Source organism: Gopherus flavomarginatus, chromosome 5 (assembly GCF_025201925.1).
Source record: "Gopherus flavomarginatus isolate rGopFla2 chromosome 5, rGopFla2.mat.asm, whole genome shotgun sequence".
Classification (NCBI taxonomy): Eukaryota; Metazoa; Chordata; order Testudines; family Testudinidae; genus Gopherus; species Gopherus flavomarginatus.
The window spans coordinates 22,046,367-22,062,484 of NC_066621.1; the positions used below are offsets into that span (position 1 = coordinate 22,046,367).

Here is a 16,118-nt window from a genome sequence, read left to right on the forward strand (position 1 = left end):
CAGAACAAGCTTCACTCCTGGTATTTCATCTGGATCCAGGTGCCATAGGCATAGTTGAGGGAAGCTGGCAGGAAGGTTTGAACTTGGTTCAGAAGGGCACTGGTGCTTTCCCCCAAGCTGGTTCTCCTGTCCCTATGTGCCAGTCAGAGGGTGACTCACCAAGAGGGGCCAGAACTGTTCACAATAGCTACACCTTCTCTCTGTGGCCGCGGGAGACTCTGCGCATCCCCACAGAGCACTTGTGCTGTAAGTGCAATCCAGACATAGCAACCACTGGTCTTGATGGGCATGCAACATTGCCTTCTGGGACAGGGTAGGCTGGGACTAGTGGAGCCTACACATATAGGCATGCAGGCCGAAGGGGAATTTTGTCAGTGGCAAGCATGTGAGAGGCAGGAGGATGTGAGATCAGCCTCTGGATGCAATAGCAGCATTTTCCGGGAGAGAGAAATGCTACCTCTTCCCATCACATTCTCCTTGTCTCTGTGTGGGGCTATACAATCTTGGGAAGATGTACTGTCTTCGGTGGTTAAGAGTAGGGGACTGGGAACCAGGACTTCTGGGTTCTCTCCCTGGTTCTGCACTGATTGCCTGGTTAACCTTGGGCAAGTCAGGTCACCCTCATGTGCCTCAATTTCCCCATCTGTGAAAACATGGATAAGAGCACCCTGCCCTGCTGGGAGGGGCACTGTGGGTTAATTAATCCTGCTTGTGGAATACTTTAGCTCAGATCCTCAAAGATATTTAGGTGCCTAAATACCTTCCAGGACCTGAGCCTTTGCAGTCCCCCAGCAGCCTTTGCTCCAAGCACGAGGGGGTTGTTCTGTTTAATGAAGGAGCCCGCAGAGTGGATTTCATAGTAACGGCCCACTGCCTATCCCGTGCTCGGATCTGTAAAGCGCTCTGTACATGGCTCATGCATTCCACAACGGCTTCACTGCTGAGTCACACTCAGCCCTGGCTGGAGGGGGAAGAGGGGAATGAAGCCTTCTAAATGACCCTTCTACTGGCTACCCAGGAATGTACTGGGGTGGGAGAAGTAACTCGGGGGACTCATTGCTGGGCTGAAGCAAGAGAAAGTGTGACTGATTATAGAGTTTAACAAGAAAATTCACTGCAGTGTGTGTTAGCGCTGCTGAGTAGCGTCATTTGAAACAGGAAACCTTGCAACATTTTTTGGTTGTTCTGAATACAGGAAGACACGCTGCGGGTCTAACTGTGATCTGAATTACCCTGGTGCAAATCAGGAGCAACCCCACTGGGCCAGATTCTCCTCTCAGTCACGCAGCTGTAAATCAGGAGTAAGTCTATTTGGTCCTATTCCAGGGGTGAAAGTAAGCCAGTACAGGCTGGTACGCAGCTGACTTTAAAGCAGCTGCCCCAGGGTCGGCAACTTAAAAGGACCCAGGGCTCTGGCCACCGCTGCTGCTACCACGGCAGCTGCCAGAGCCCTGGGCCCTTTAAATCACTGTTGGAATCCCAGGTGGCACGGACCAGGCAGTGCGGATGGGCTGGCTGGGGATCGCTGACCCCCCCAGCCCCGCCCCTTCTGCCCAAGGCCCTGCCCCTTCCTAGGGCCAGAGCTGGCCCCTGTACGAGTAAGTCTTCTGTGTTACTCTCACCCCTGTCTGATTGCCATCTCACCTCACCCTGGTTTGTCTCAGTTGCAATGCCACTGAAATCAACAGCGTGACATTAGGGTAAAACCAGCATGAGATCAGAAATAGGCCTATTAAACTGATGCACCAGCAGCTCTCTGCCTGCAGCATGTCATGCAGAGGGCAGCGATCTGGACTGCAGCATGTGATTATGAATCTGACAGCCCTATTAACAATATTATAAACTTTGTGATTTGTAGCTTGGGAAGGGCTTCGCTGTTAGCTCCCAGCTGGGAAGTGACTTCATGTGAAATACCCCAGCATTTGGGAAGTGGATAGCAAAAGCTTAGCACTTGTTTAGATTTGAAAAATGCAAAATGTTGTATTAGGATTGTAGAACTGCTGAGAAGATGTGGTTGGCTAGCAGTGATTAACATGGACTGCAAGGGCTCAGATATAAGGTAAATGCTAATAAGGAAGGAATGCTAAGGAGAGCTGGACAGACCTCACATGAGGCAATCAGCCACTCTAGTGGCTCTCCAGCTCTGCAATGGGAGTTGCCCCTAGTACAATGGGCAGTAGCTTCACCTCCTCATGCCTTGGGTTCAACCTTCAGCATTAGTAGAATGGGCTGTTACTCCCTCCTGGCACCTATGTTAACATCCCATGCTGTGCCCTCTGGAGGGCCAGCCCAGAAAGCTCAGCCCTGGTGGGACAAAAGTGGATTTAAGACACTGTTCCACTCTGGGGATCCTAGGCTGCTCCAAGGGCCAAAGTGCTCCTTGGTATATGTTAGAACAACCTCAAGGATACTCTAATTTGCAGCAGCCTCCCAAGGACTCAGCCCAGAATCTCTGGAGTGGCATGCACAGAGACTCCTCTTCCTGCCCCCAACACCAACCTTGTACCAATGCTCAGAAGGGCCCAGCATAGGGTTGTTAAATTTTGCCAGTACAAAGGAAATTCTTCTCTGGCCCCTTGTGGCACAGTTCTGGAGTTTGTGGCATAGAGAGGCCAGAGCTGGAGGCAGAACATGCCTCCATTGTGTCTGTCTGGATGAGGAATGAGCTGCACCTTTGCTGGTATGTGTGTCCCAGGCTAACACAGTGTGTATACTGGTCCGCTTTAGGGGAGATCTTCACTGCAGAATTTGCCTCCCTGGCCCCATTTCTGTTCACACAGAAAGTCTCTAACCAAGGCTTGAGGTTGCTTTAAGCCTGGGCTAACATGCATGGCTGAGGATATAGGCTTAAGCTTAGGTTTTGCTTCAGCCTGCGCTGGCATCCTGCCTACTTGGCAGTGAGAAAGCAGGCACCAGCTCTGTTACTTCTCTAATTCTATTCCACAATTCCACCTGACCTGTCTTGTCTCCATCCTCCCGTCTTCTGCACTGGAACACACCTACAGTGACTCAGCATTTTAGCCCCACAGTTGCTAACTCCATTTCTGCTGCACTTCCCCAGCCTTTGGACAGAGAGATGCCACCCATGAAGTCCTCCCATGTTGCTAGACACCTGTCTTCTGGTATTTCTTAATGACAATTTCATTAGACGTTCTGGCTGCCAGATGGTGTTTATTTTTGCCTGCACAAATAACGGATTGCTCCACTGTATACTTAACTTGCAAGAGTATTGTTCTCATGACAGCCTGCGCTGTGACAGAGCACCCTGCGAGTGAATTCATAGCGCAGATAAATGCGCCACTAAGACCCATAGGATATCCCACCAGAAAGCCATCCCGGCACACAGTGCCGATGCAAGGATGTTTCGTGCCCTAGGTGAAACTTCCATCTTGCGCCCCCCTCCCCCTGTGCCCCCGCCCTGAGGTGCCCCCCCACGGCAACTTCCCCCCTCTGCCCTGAGACACCCCACCTCCACAGCAGCTCCCCACCCCCTACCCTCCAACCTGAGGCACTCCCCCAGCCTAGCTCACCCCTGCTCTGCGCACGAGCAACCCTTAGGCGCCGCAAGCCTGGGAGGCGGGAGAAGTGAAGCAGTCACATCGTGCTCAGGGAGGAGGCAGGGCAGGGGTGAGCTGCGGCAGGGAGTTCACCTGCGTGCTGCCCCCTCCTTACTTGCTGCAGGCGGCCCTCCCCGCACTCCTCTGCCCCAGCTCCCTCCGCTAAAATGCTGGCAGTGACCAGGGCGGCCGAAGATCTGGCTGCAACGGTCTTTGCCGAAGAAAATAGCCCCCTCCCCAAATCCCAGCACCCGCGGTCGCCTAAATGGTTGCACCGGCCCTGCTGGAACAAGAGCTAGCACTGCAGGTGCACTTCCGTGGGTCTGCCCACGATAGGGCTTTACACTGGGCACACTCCACCCACGTGCGGCTAGTTAACTCTTGAGGGGGGACATACTCCTAGTTGCTGCACCTGGCTTCAGACTAGCCAAGCTGGGTCCTGTAGCTCATGCTTTTAGATCCAGAGGTTCTAAGGTTCATTTCCAGTTATGATTTGAAAGCAAAGTCTAAATGAGCTCTCCCTGACAGCTAGCGATGAGCTGGGGGGAAGGGCTTCAGGACCAGATTGCATTTACATTCACACCTAATCTACCTAGGTATCCAGAAAACAGAGCTGTGCTGCTCAAGTGATAGATTTTGGCTGGGATTGGGTTACAAATCTCTTGAATGCGGGGATAATGAAATGTTGTTATTCATATTGTATGATTAAAGGGCAGCAGAACTGTACTTAGCCTGCTCTGATTGACGGCATCAAGAGAGAGGGTGGAGACAGGCATTCTGCTTGATGGTCTGTCTGAGTCCTGCCCCTCTGCACTGTTTAAAGACAGAGCTGATTAGGCTCCATTGATAGTCTTTTGTTTTGTTAAGTGACCACTACAGCTGAAATCACTGATAATCAGGCCTAAGTATTTATAAAGACCTGCTGTGCCATAGTGGAAGAGACAGCCCAGTCTGCACTAGCAGTGAGGTTCCTCCACTGAGAGCTCAGCTGAAATCACTGAGAGTTGGGTGAAACCTCAGAAGACCAACTCGCAGAGGTCACAGTGGCAAGTGGTAGCAGAATGTGACAGTGCAGGGCCATTGGCAACAGAGTGATGGAGTGAATGGTGGCACAATGAATAACAGTGGCCAGAGCGAACAGTGAGCAGCTGGAGGAACAAGCAAGGTGCCTTCTTGCCCCCCACCTGGGAGGTGAACTCATGTGAAAGCACCTCTGAACTCTGAGTCTCCACTGACCAAGGACAATACCGGTGAGTGGGGTGCGGTGGAGGGAAAAGCAAGGAGCACATTAAATAAACATTTGTTTCTTGAATGATATTTTAGTGACTTTGCTCTAGAATGCTAGATTTGTGACTGGGAATGGAAACTTTTATAAATATGTTTACTAGTAGGCCAAGATTTTTAAAATGCATTATTTGCCAAGGTTATCATCTCACATCATTGCTATCTTGAGAGGTCATTACATTGGGGAGTTTCTGTACTAAACATTTTTATTATAATTAATTTTTACATAAGAATGGCCATACTGGGTCAGACCAATGGTCCATATAGCCCAGTATCCTGTCTTCCAACAGAGGTCAAGGCCAGGTGCCCCAGAGGGAATGAACAAAACAGGTCATTATCAGGTGACCCACCCCCTGTTGCTCACTCCCAGCTCTGGGCAAACAGGCTAGGGACACTCAGAGCATGGTGTTGCATCCCTCCCCATCCTGGCTAATATCCACTGGTGGACCTATTCTCCAGGAATTTATCTAGTTCTTTTTTTAATCCCATTATAGTTTTGGTCTTCACAGCATCCTCTGGCAAAGAATTCCATGGGTTGACTTTATGTTGTATGAAGAAATACTTCCTTTTGTTTTTTTTAAACCTGCTGCCTATTAATTTCATTGGGTGACTGCTAGTTTTTGTGTTATATGAAGGATTAAATAACATTTCCTTATTCGCTTTCTTTGCAGCAGTCAAGATTTTATAGACCTCTATCATATCCTCCTCTTAGTCATCTCTTTTCTAAGCTGAAAAGTCCCAGTCATTTTAATCTCTTCTCCTGTTTCATACCCCTAATCATTTTAGTTGCCCATCTCTGTACCTTTCCCAATTCCACTATTGCTCTTTTGGAATGGGGTGACCACATCTGCACACAGTATTCAAGGTGTGTATGTACCATGGATTTATACAGAGGCAATATGATATTTTCTGTCTTATTATCTATCCCTTTCTTAATGATTCCCAACATCCTGTTCACTTTTTTTTGACTGCTGGTGCACATTGAGTGGACATTTTCAGAGAACCATCCATAATGACTCCAACATCTCTTTCTTGAGTGTTAACAGCTAATTTAGACCCCATCATTTTGTATATATATTTGAAATTATATTTTCCAATGTGCATTACTTTGCATTTATCGACACTGAATTTCATCTGCCATTTTGTTCCCCAGTCACTCAGTTTTGTGAGATCCCTTTGTAACTCTTTGCAGTCGGCTTTGGACTTAACTATCTTAAGCAGTTTTGTATCATCTGCAAATTTTGCCACCTCATTGTTTACCCATTTTTCAAAAAGTAATGGTTCCAGTACTGACTCCTCAGGGATACTATTTACACTATTTATCTATTTATTCCTACCCTTTGTTTCCCATCTTTTAACCAGTTACTGATCCATGAGAGGACTTCCTTCTTATCCCATGATGGCTTACTTTTCCAAAGTCAATTTAAATTAAATACATTTTTAATAAAAATTATATTTGTTTTAGAAATCTAGAACTGTTATGTGTTTTGGTGTAATTTGCATTATCCTAAAAAAACATGTAATGTATTCATATCTCTTTTATATGTTGCAGGTCAGAGTGAAAATGAAAAGACAAAAAACAATGCAACAATTTTTCCACTCAAAGGCCTCAAAAAACAAGCCAAGGTGAAGAACACATCAAGAACCAAGAATATATCAACATGTCATCCAAAGGTTCAAGTGGTGTATCTGCATCCGACCAGCACAAATCCAGCTACCTACTGAAGAAACAGTGTCTCCAAAACCTAAAGGCCGTTCCTGATCTTTGTCGGTCAAAGTGTTCCCATTTATTAAAGTTACAAAAGATGGCTACTGGTGCACCTCTTTCAAAAAAGCTTACAAAGAAGGAAAGCTTCCCAATGCTCTAATTGGTAAAAGTGGAGGAGCTTGGTTTGTCAGACAGATCAACAAAGCCAGTGCTGACAAACTATATGAAAAGGCTGCAAAACACTACGCCTCTGGAGTGCATCAACATGCAGAAAGCCTTATAAGCCCACTTTCAAAGCCAGTTTTAGAAATACTTAATAAGACTGTTAGAAATGCTGGAGACACAACACAGTTCATGTGAACAAACGTGGCTGGGGCATGTTTCTATTTAAGCAAGAGATACCACACACTACAAACTGGAGGCCAATGTTAAGTGCGTTGTCACCTGTTTATCCTGAAGTTGAACACTGGTTCCTAACAAGACCAGCAAATGCTCACTATCTTTCTGCAAGAAACTCAACTGACTGGCTAGAAGCATGTGATGCACCAGTGAAAGACTCAACAGTTGAAAAAGTGAAGAACTCTCTCACTATATTAAAAAAATTTGCATACATGGCTGATGAATGCACCGATGCAAACGGGCATCAAGTATTAAGTCATTGTGTATGTTATCTTGATGTCAGTGGTAGGCCAGTAGATGCATTTCTAGATGTTCAGGTTATAGAAGACACATGGGCTGCATCTGTGACAACCCACATCTTAGAAGAGTTTAATGCTTGTCAATTGGACCCCAAACAGATAGCTGCTTGTGCATTAGATGGAGCTGTAAACTTCTCTAGATGACATGGTGAAGTACAAGCTTTGCTCAGAGAAAAGTGTAACCCTAATCTCTCCTATATACATTGCAGAGGCCATTTATTCCAGCTAGTGCTAGTATGAGCTCCAGACTCTCCAAAAGACATTTAAAAAGTTATAAATTTAATGTCTTTATTATATTCTTTTTCCAGCAAGAATCCAAAAAGACTGAATATCTTGGAAAATATAAAAGATACACTGGGACTGAAGTTCAAATCAGTCCAACCTGGGAAAACACTCTCGCTTTCTCATGAGCAATCCTTGGCTGTTGTCTTAAAATTACTCCAGCCGTTATTACTGGCTTTGGAAAGTATCTACCAAGATGGGAGGGATCTAAGTAGCGAGGCTGGTGGATTACTTTTGCTACTATGTTCAGAGAAGACTATTGCCATTCTCTCTCTCTCTCGTAAATCTACTGTTGAAACTACTTGGGTCATTAAACAATGCCATCCAGGCATCTGCTACAACAGTAGTAGATCTTTGTCCAGCAATAGAAGCTACATTTGGATCAATCAGAGCCAGGGGCAGCTCTAGACATTTCGCCGCCCCAAGCACTGGAGCATGCCGCGGAGGGAGCTCTGCCGGTCGCCGGTCCCGCAGCTCTGGTGGACTTCCCACAGGTGTGCCTGCGGAGAGTCTGCTGGTCCTGCGGCTTCGGTGGAGCCGCAGGACCAGCGGACCCTCTGCAAGCATGCCTGTGGAAGGTCCACCGAAGCCACCTGCCGCCCTCCCGGTGACCGGCAGAGCGCCCCCCGAGGCATGCTGCCCCAAGCATGCGCTTGGCGTGTTGGCGCCTGGAGCCGCCCCAATCAGAGCTATCCATTGAAAAAGTACTGGAAGAAGCAAAGACTTCAGTCCAGAAGTTGACCAAGGAAGGCATCTACATTGAATCCTTAAGAGAAGAGGACAAGAAGTGTTTGTTAAGACAACTGAAAAAGTACGCAGACTTGATTCTTAAAAATCTACTACAGCGACTTCTAGATTCTACTCAACCTCTACATAGCTTTTACAAAATGCCTGCCCTACAAAACACCAACAGTTGAGTGGAGTGAGGCACTACCAGCAATGGGACTGCCATGTGCTCAGGACAGAATAGAGAATTTGAACACAGAGTGAAATATCATATGATGAATGAATGAAGATTTGACTTCAACTTCTTTTTTTATCACTAATGGCTCGACCCGATCTTTGTGCTATGTTTCCTGGGATGAAAGAATTAGGAATTCATCTCTTGCTACTCTCAGGCACACCAGCTACAGTTGAGCCTTCTTTTTCATCATTGAATAGAATTCTGTGTTCTGCAAGAAGTCACCTTCTGCCTGATCATGTGAATGAACTAATGAGCATACCAATTGAAGGAATGGAAGTACTGGACACATAAGAACACAAGAATGGCCCTACTGGGTCAGACCAAGGGTCCATCGAGCCCACTATCCTGTCTTCAGAAAGAGGCCAGTGCCAGGTGCCCCAGAAGGAATGAATAGAACAGGTAAATCATCAAGTGATCCAACCCCTGTCGCTCATTCCCAGCTCTTAGCAGACAGAAGCTAGGGACACCATTCCTGCCCATGACACATGAGAAGCCACCAAAGATGAACGCACTGCAATCAAGAAGTTCATTAACAGAGTTGTGCAAAATTATAACAAGAAACCAAGAAAGATGTAGATGTCATGCTTCATAGAAGGCTTGAGTAGCCAACTTTAATAGTGTGATGATTTAAAATGTGAGTTAAATCTAATAAAATGGTCATTAAACATTTTTCAGTTTTTACTATGGTGCCATACAGCACCCTCATGGTCTCAACTCTCATCAGCCCTGCTACCACCCACCTGCCCCCATAATTTCAAACAGCCCCCCTAATTTCAATTCCTGGGGAAAACACTGCATATGTTCTGTCTTCATGAACCAGTCATGTGTGTGCACATGTATTCCCTGTGTCTGGGGGCCTGTGCATCCTGGCAAGAGAGCACTCCCTGCAGGCCTGAAGCTCTTGCTCTCACCAGCCCAACTCCATTGGCTTTAATGCAGTTGCCCCTGGCTTCCAGTGAAGTGAGCCAGAGTGGCAGCCCTGAATGTCCCTGTGCCACCTGCTACCTTGCCTCCAACTGGCTGCGCCATCCAAGCTCCCACTGCTGAGCATGAGGTGACCCAGGCACTAATGACCCTGCCATCATTCAGACCCCACAATCCCCACTCACAATATCCTTCTGCTCCCTTCCCCTATTGGAGAAAGCCAGGAAACTCCAGCGTTCCCATTGCGGGGATCTGTAACAGGATTCTGCTCACTGCTGTGCACCTTCTCCTAGCCACTCTGGGGATTAGCTCTTTCCAGGACTGATGCATCCTTCTGCCACCTCTCTCTCTCACTCCCTGCAACTCAGAGTGCCCTCTCTTCTTGGCTTGGCCCTTCAGCCAGGTCACTGTAGTCCTTTCCCCCTTCCAGGGTATCAAAACCTTTCTGTACAAACTGTCTCTAGCCATCCTCCTATTCATTGCCCAGATGGGTGCCACTTCCCCAGCAGGTGGTGGAGGAACCTGGGACCACCCGCTGCCCTAAGTTCCTGCTCAGGGATCTGCTAATCAGAGGCCAAGGTTGGCACCATCTTAAACCTTGCTGCTATTTCCCAAAGCCTTCTCCTACTCCCTCTCCCCTGGGTCTCTCTCCTTCTCTCTCAACCATTCAGACAGTGGCTGCAGGCTCTCTCACGGCAGCTCCTTTCTGCTGCTAGCTTCCCGGCCTTGCCTGTTTCTTCTCCGCTGGGCTCCATCATCATTCAGGGGACTACTTAGGTCACCTAATACCCCTCACCTGGGACCTATCTAGTTAATTGGCCCCATCTCAGCCTCATCAACCACTTTCTAGGCCAGGATGGGGTGAACATCCCATCACAGAATCCCTTCATAAGTCAGGGACCTTCCTCTAGGCAGACCCCCCAGCCCCCCCCAGCTTAGTTTTTGAAATACTAGGAAGGGCTCAGTGGATGCAGCCTGTGAAGCACTGGACGCAGCTGACAGAGGCACATGGTTGCTGGGGCTGTTATGTCAGGGTGTAGCAGCTCTGGCTACAGAGCCAATTCCAGAGATGGCAGGAGGGGTGCTGAATATACTGGCCTGAATGCTTTTCTCATGGATAAGAGGGAGGCAGCTTTTGCCTCCTTTATTCAGGGACTGGCCAAGCCGCTGGCACAAGGGCTATTCTAAGTTTTGCATCTGCCCCAGGGCCCCCTAGGGGGCTTTGCTGGGGTGCAAAATCAGCAGTGACACATCTACCCTTAGCCACATCCCCTGCTTCTTCTGGCCTGCCCATGCCTCACCTCCACTGCACACACAACCCAATACCTCCCATCTGCCCCCCACACACACCCAGGGCTGCTGTGAAGACAGCACTGCATTGTTCCCTGGGGTGGTTTGGTGCTGCCCTGTGGTTACCTTGGGAGGTGGTGGAATCGCCATCCTTAGAGGTTTTTAAGGCCCAGCTTGACAAAGCCCTGGCTAGGGATTGGTCCTGCTTTGAGCAGGGAGTTAAACTAGATGACCTCCTGAGGTCCCTTCCAACCCTGATATTCTATGATTCTTTTTGCACCAGCCTCCCTGGCAACAATAAACCAAGCACTGCATTTCCCCAGCCCCCTGAACCAGTCTCATTCTGCCTCCTCCATCTGGAGCGGGCTCATCTGAGAGGAGGACCAGTCCCAGATGAGACGGACAGCAGGCTGCCATGGGCTGCATGGATCTAGTATGGGCTGCCCCAGCTGTGACCGGCTCATTCTGTTACTCAGAAGTGGCTTCTCTTTGCATTGCTGAGGGGTTTTGCTCTTGGACGCTGCTGTTTCCTGCCAGATCCCTGGGGGTTATCTACCCTGCTGCTGCAGCCATGGCTTAGCTCTTACTAATAGCAGCCAAGGAAACAGGACTCAGGCCAAGCTAGGATCCCAGTAAGCCTCTGAAGCAGCACGGCCAGCAACAGCTTGGGGCCAGAGGCCTGAGGGAGCTTGAGCATGACTAAGACAAAGAGGCCTTTGGTGTCTCAGCAACAGACAGCCCACTTCTGCTTCCCAGCAGCGGAGGGGACCTATTAGTTCAGAGAATGCAAACCGCAGGTCAGAGGATGATCCATGGCCCTTCTCTAACTCAGGTCACAGCATGCTTCAGACACAATATATGGCCCCCGTACTCCTGAGAGGGAGGTGTGCGTTATCGTCTCCATTTCACAGACAGACACGAAACACAAGGCACAGACAGGTTAAGTGACTTGCCTAAGAGTTAGTCAGTGGCAGAGCTGGGACTAGCCCCCACATCTTCTAACTCCGAGGGCCCTGCTTTCTTCGTCTTAGTTTTGTAGGCATGCTTAGAAGGCCCCATTTACCAGGACCCCCAAACAAAAAGACAGTCTCTGCACCAGCTTCAAGTCCAAGTATAAACCGAGAAGCAGCAGGTGGAGACAGACAGGCAGGCAGACGGGGAAGTGTCTGAGGAAACACTCAAAGCCACTTCCTCTCCACATAGATCAATTACTTAGCTTCCCTCATGTGCATGTGTCTACAGATTCCAAGTACACAGCCTGACAGCTGCATGACACTGCCCTCACGTGCCAAATACACCCCCTGCCTGATACAGCCTGACAGTTTTGCCAGAGGCACCTGCAATTCACAACCAAGGCCTAGGTAAAAATGCCACCGTTCATGTCAAAAGAAAGCCACCAAATCCAAACAATGTTTAATATGCTTTGGGTGGACTGAGAAAAGATCAGTTAGTAGAAAAACTAGTCAGGGCACCTGAGTCATAAAGAGACTCCACAGGCAGGTGCAGAGGGAGAGGGGGAAGCAGGATTAGCTTGAGACTGGCTGGCAAAAGCATACAGCTTTTCTCAGTCACCAGTTCAAATCTAGTGCTGGTCAGTACGGAGCAAATCTCAGTTCTGTGTTTGGGACAGGGACCATCTCTTATTTTATGTTTGTACAGCACCTAGCACAATAAGGCCCTATTCTCTGTTGGCCCAAGACACTTGGTCCTTTTCATCAATAGAGCTCAAACAGCCTCACGCAAAAGGTCAGTTGTATTATCCTCATTTGATAAATGGGGAAACTGAGACACAGACACTTGCCTCAGGTTACCTAGCAGGTCAGTGGCACAGCTGGAAACAGAACTGAGGCTTTCTGAGTCCAAGTCCAGTGTTCTAGCCATCTGATTTCATTCATGACATGCAAGAGGGGTAGGGTCACATTTCAGGGCAACTGCACCTGACTTTTTCCTCAGTAGTCCAGCAAGAGCACCCACACTTAAGTTTCCAGCTCCCCTGGCCGTTACTTTTCTTGGTAGAGCCCTGGCTTCTCTTTCCCTTCTGACTGGGGTATATCCAGGCTGAACAGCGTTTTGCTTTCACTGTTATTTTCAGCAGAGATGGGCTCCCCTACCAGACCTACTTGCTTTTTAGAAACAGTTAACAGTGTGGCTGTCCATAGTTATAATTACTACATGGCTTTTTTATGCAAGCTTATTTTAAGGTAAAGCACTACAGAGGAAACCTATTAAAAGTAGTAAAAGAATCAACATGCACAGTAATAAACTTACCAGAGATCACCCCAGCCCTAGCAGGTCTCTGACAGGAGTCATCCTTCAGCACCTTCCCCAAGGGTTTCCTTGTGGTTTGAAGTTCATCACAGCTTCAGTTCAGAACAAGCCCCAGTCCATCCAACCCTTCCCTTGGGAGTGGGGCCTGCTGTGGACTAGGGGTCCTGTCCATTTTTTGGATTGGGGAGAAGGCCCCGAGCCAGTTTAAAACAAGGCTATTTGTCCACCCTCTCCCTTTTTGTTTGTTTGTTGGTCCCTGGAGAATCCAGTTGGAACTAGTATGTGAACCTCCAAACCGCTGATAATGGAGGAACAACATTAGCATCCCCCTTTCTCCTAGAGAAGTGGCATATAATTCCACAATGCCAGGTACATAATTGCATTTGGAATACAATGGATCCCAAAAGTAACTAACCCTAATTCATTAAGTGTCAGAAATGGCGATAGGATAGTCATGCCTAGTGGTCAGAGCCACAATCAGGCAGCCAGAGTGCAGCTGGAACAAGGCAAGAGCAAGGCTGGAATGGACTAAGGCCAGGGGAGTCTGTTGTCACAGCCAGGCAAGGCTAGGGGGAAAACCCTGAAGCAACCTTGAGGAGACTGAGTTACTGTTCCAGCCTCTTGTGAGGCTTATATACCTGCCCTGACACTCACCAGACCAGTTCCTGGCTTGTGGATTGGCTGGAGCCTAGTGCAGGAGTGACACATCAGTGCAGGCGCCTTAATTAGGCTCCGGTTCAAGGATGACTCATCACCTTGCAATAAATGAGGCAGAGTTTATCTAACTCCCATAAGGTGTGTCCAGGGGATTGTCAGATTGTCACAGGTAGATGTTCTCATTCTAATTCTTCTCTACCGTAGACGTTTATAGAGCACCATCAAAATGCTGATGGCAGGGCTGGCTCCAGCTTTTTTGCCGCCATGATTGGCAGCACTTTGGCGGCAGCTGAACCGCGTTGCTTCATTCTCTGGTGGCAAATCGGCAGCGAGAGGGACTGAGGGACCTGCAGCCAAATTGCTGCTGAAGACCTGGACCGTGCTGCCCCTTCTTCTTAGCCACCCCAAACACCAGCTTCCTTCGCTGGTGCTTGGAGCCGGCTCTGGCTGATGGACAGGTGTCCACAGCCCCAAAGAGCAGTCACCTTTGTCAGGAGCATTAGCCGAGAGGGGCCAAAGATGGAACAGGCCACGGGGGCTGAACTCCCCTCTCAGAGGGGCTCTGGGGTGATCTATACTGGGCAGTGATGAGTGACTCTGGGGAGACCTTATCTAGGTTATAGATATTAAAATAGGAGACGCTGATCAGTCTCCAGGGCTGTTCAACAAGCACCTTCCCTTGGGTTGGGGCCCTCCCCTGAAACGTCCCCCTTTGACATCATGCCCCTCCTGGCTCTTCTTCTATTGCCCCACACAGCTGTTCAACAAGCCCCACCCTTTCTCTGGGGTGGGGCTTTGCCATCTATGCAGGTGGGTGGTCAGATACACCAGCAGCTTTTTCCACCTGGGGGTTCTCTGCCCAGTGTCCCACTCTGGTCCCTTCCCGCTGCATCGCTGACCTCACCCTAGCCATGCTTGTTTGCTTTGTGAGGCCGTTAGAGTTAACTTCTTTAGCCCCTCGCTTCAGAGGAGGGAGCACTCACGGGTGTTCCCGTAGGCAACCGCTTTCAGGGGCCGTCCCTCCAACTCAGCTCAAATATGCCTTTCCCCAGTGTGCAAGTCACTTTCAAATGCCACTGTTTAAAAGGGACTCAGCAAGTGCTCTCCGCCCTTCCATACCCCCAGCCTCAGCTGTTCCTGTAACTCCTGGAGCTGCCAACCCCCAAAGCGGAAGCCAGTGAAAGGGGAACCGATGTTGTACAGCCCCATTTTGTGGAATGTAGCATCTTCTGATTCTTTTTTCACCCGCCTCCACCAGGATTCCAGCAATGATCATGTGGTTTCCTTCTTTCTCTCCCTCCTTCCCAGCCTCAGCTTTTTCCACCTCTCTTCACCCCACTGCCCCTTACTCACCAACTCACATCCGTTGCCTTCCCTGTCTACTCATCATCCATTCATCCTTCCCCCTCTGCTCATACTCGTCTCCCTCCCCACCTTTATCCTCCAGCACTCATCTACTCTCCCTACACCCACCTGCCCTGGCCTTATCCTGGGCTGCATTCTCCTCACTCAGCCAGACAAAGGGGAGCTGCAGACGGTTTCATTTTAAAGGCCCATTCTTTCTCAGTTCTATTTCCACCAGGAAGATGGTGGCTGTGGTTAATATCAGTGATGTAGATTGGTGCAGTTCTTAGAACTGTGTTGTCTGGTTCTTTCATTACGTTCCTAATTTGAACAAGGTAAGCATCCTCAGCGCTCTTTTATTTTATTAACCCCACACGCCTCCTTCTTGTCGCCCTGAGAACAGAAGCATGTCTGCCATTTCTACTATGGGGGTGGGTGGGGAGGGGCCTTGCTTGCTCCCTTTGGAGGACCTGGGCCTGAGGGCTACAGTTTTCAACTGCAGGGGCTGATGCAGGAAGTGAGAGTCCAGAGACCGGAGTGGTGGGGGCAGGGAAGTTTCATGGGAAAAACCGAGCCTGAAGTGTGCCTGCTGAAGCACTGGGCTCCGAGCCAGTGGACGGCCTCTCCTGTCTGGCTATCCCACCATTCTTCAGCTCCCTCACCCTCCTACAGATGCTGGGGAGTACCACCCTCCCTCCATTGCTGATCTCCCTCTCCTTAGCTGGCGCGTGGGCAGGGCAAGGGGGGAAGCAAAAGCAGCTGGATCCTCTCTGGGGCCCAGCTCTCCATTTACACCAGCTGAGGAGTTAACCCCTCGTCTGATGCAGCCTTGAGGCCTGCTCTTCCCCAGATTCTAATGGCAAGTACTTCAGGAAAGAGGGCATCCATCACAGCTCCTTGGAGGATGTTGTGAGACATCCCTGCTGAGTGGCAGCTGGGGCTGTTGTACCAGCTGCTGTTAAATGAGCGTGACTGGTGCCTGACTCAGGATCTGTAGTAAAATCTCCCCATCTTTCTGGAAAACCACTAAGAGGCTCAGAGCGGATGTCCAGGTTTGTCATGAGTGCTGAATGCACTCCCACAACCCCAGCCCCACCCCAGCAGATGATTTGGAGAGGTCAGCCAGACCAGGAAGTTCTTGC

The 16,118-nt window shown here is 49.1% G+C and overlaps 1 long non-coding RNA gene across 1 annotated transcript; it reads left to right on the forward strand.

Annotated features, from left to right (window-relative positions):
• Positions 1-1,591: 1,591 nt before the first annotated feature.
• Positions 1,592-6,638, forward strand: LOC127052671 (uncharacterized). Its single transcript, XR_007774851.1, has 2 exons — positions 1,592-1,700; positions 6,394-6,638. It is a non-coding gene; the product is annotated as an uncharacterized LOC127052671 (long non-coding RNA).
• The last annotated feature ends 9,480 nt before the right edge of the window (positions 6,639-16,118 follow it).